We start from the raw sequence: 2,400 nt of genomic DNA, 5'->3' as shown, positions 1-2,400 counted from the left end.
TGATGATTTTTTTTTTATATAACGATATATATTTAACGAGAAGGGATAATTTAATGAACACAAATATTCAATAAACATTACACTTACACAAATATTAAAATCAAATTTCACACTTATAAGCATAGCAACTCATACGTAGAGTTCAAAAATATTAAAATTACAAGCCATTGAATAAATATAACAAGTCTTACATGTAAAGATCCAAAATATTAAAATTACACGCCTTGAACAAATATGACAAGTCTTGCATGGAGAGATACGAATATAAAAACGTAACTAGTAGGAAAAGACAACTGTTGTTCTAATACATTCAAAAGAATAGGAATGGACCAAGCATTTTGCTGATAACTAGCTCTCTCTCTCCATCGTTCTACTGATCTGAAAATAACAATGGAAGTGAAAATAATTAAAAATAATTATTAATAAGATACTCAGACAAAAAACAAAAGAAATAAGCAACTTAATAAACATTGGTTTAGTTGTAGTTTGCCTAATTTTTTGTTGCCAATTGTCGCATTTGTAATTTTTCAGTGTATTTTGTATTTGAGCAACATCAACAACTCGTATATTATATATACGCAAATCATAGTTTAGTAAAATATGGAACGCGTGTGGTGTATAGGTATTGTTTGAGAGTTTTTTAAAAAAAAAATGTATACTCATAAAATATATGTATTAATAATTTTGAGGCCAGAAATATACTCTAAAAAACATAAACATGAATTAATTAAAACGATTTTTCCATAAAGTAACTATAAGAAGAAAGGAAAACTAATGAAAATGACTTGAAAACTTTGAGTTTTAATGATAAGGACAAAATAAAGGGTAAAGTGAATAGTACCATAATTGACTTTTTAATGTAAAAATGTGGTTTTTCGTTAAAGTAAACAGTACCATGAATTTTTCGTTAAAACTCTCGAAGAAGAAAGCACCAATCACTTGGGTTTTAAACTAACTATTGAGTTAAAACCTAAAAAGTTTAGTATGTCCCAACACACATAAATCAAGAAATGGTAATTCTGAGAAGGAAAAAAATTATAAGAAAAAAGCAAAAAAGTATGAAGAGACTTTAAATACCCAAATTTTAATAGTTTTCTGTGATATAGTTCCAAAACAGAACACAGATGTCAGCTATGACATGCGTCGTGCGGTCCCAATTGTGAGATATGACGTGGATCACGCAGATCCAGTTGTAAGATAGGACATGGATAGCGCGGTCTTGGACATTTCGAAATCTTAGGTTAAGCAATAATAGGACCGCCAGAAGAGGATTGAAGGAATAAAGCATTGGATTATAAAATTGGGGTGCGAGGATGCCATGCAACGCAAGCCAGTAGGTAGCCCACACTAAGCCAAGCCCTACCCAGATAACGAAGCGGTATAGAAGTTGGGCGGAGAGAACAAAAAGTCCAAACCAAACAACAGACAGTGCTGCCGTGGTCACAACAGAGAAAATGTAGAAAGGGGGAAGGCATGGGCAGTTATTCAGCTTGCACTCGCAACTAGCCCGATCGACGGAGGGAGGTATGACAAAGTAGGTCGGATCCACCCCGAGGGGAAACAGAATGGTAGCTAAGGCCAAGAGGATGGTCAGAGTCAGATGTGTTTGCGAATTTGGATGAGGGTTTTGATCTTCATCGTCCGCCATAGTGGTGGTCAGTTGGGAGCAGAAGGGGAGAAATAAGAAACGAGAGCTGAGTTGAAACAACTCTGCAAAATCGAAACCAACAATTAAGATCAATACCTATGATGATTGTAGAGAGACAAAGTAAAGTCTAGAGAGAGAGGCAGATAGTTTCAACTCAGCAAAATCGAAACCAACAATTAAGATCAATACCCATGATGATTGTAAACAGACAAAGTAAAGTCTAGAGAGAGAAGCAGATAGGAAGGTAGTGTGGGAGAGAGTGAGTTATGAGAGAGTATATATAAAGGGAAGAGCTGCTAAGTGGGATGACTAATAGCCTGTACATACTCTCTTTGACAAAAAGAAAGTCCCTTTGAATAATAGCCACTATGAAAAGAACTGTTTTTGAAAAGACCTGCCTCCCAAAGAGCTGCTAAGTGGGATGACTGAATCGCCTCGAAAGTTTGTTTTTTTATGTTGAGAGTTGGTCTCAAGTTATGTGCCCACAACGAGATGGCGACACGACAAAGGATAAAAAAGGAGAAAATGTTTTGGCTCGCCTCGTAAGTTTTGTTTTTTTTTATTGTTCTGCCTTTGTCGCTATTATATATTATTCTGATCAAACTCTAGCAAGGATGTCACGTCATCCTTCATCATCTTTTAAATCAATAATTTGGGTGCTACTTCTGTGATAGAAGTCAGGGTGCTACTTACTTGCTTTTGTAAATTAGGCCCTACTTTGTCATTTTGAATGCTGGTACAGTACCTGGTAC

The 2,400-nt window shown here is 35.2% G+C and overlaps 1 long non-coding RNA gene across 1 annotated transcript; it reads right to left on the bottom strand.

Annotated features, from left to right (window-relative positions):
• Window positions 1-49: 49 nt before the first annotated feature.
• On the bottom strand, window positions 50-1,933 carry LOC148689883 (uncharacterized). Its single transcript, XR_015957745.1, has 3 exons — window positions 1,745-1,933; window positions 1,078-1,710; window positions 50-378 (listed from the first exon to the last, which is right to left on the bottom strand). It is a non-coding gene; the product is annotated as an uncharacterized LOC148689883 (long non-coding RNA).
• Window positions 1,934-2,400: the final 467 nt, after the last annotated feature.

The sequence above is a fragment of the Pyrus communis genome, chromosome 16 (assembly GCF_041283825.1).
Source record: "Pyrus communis isolate YQ-2024b chromosome 16, ASM4128382v1, whole genome shotgun sequence".
Taxonomy (NCBI): Eukaryota; Viridiplantae; Streptophyta; class Magnoliopsida; order Rosales; family Rosaceae; genus Pyrus; species Pyrus communis.
This window is presented reverse-complemented; position numbering and strand designations above follow the sequence as displayed.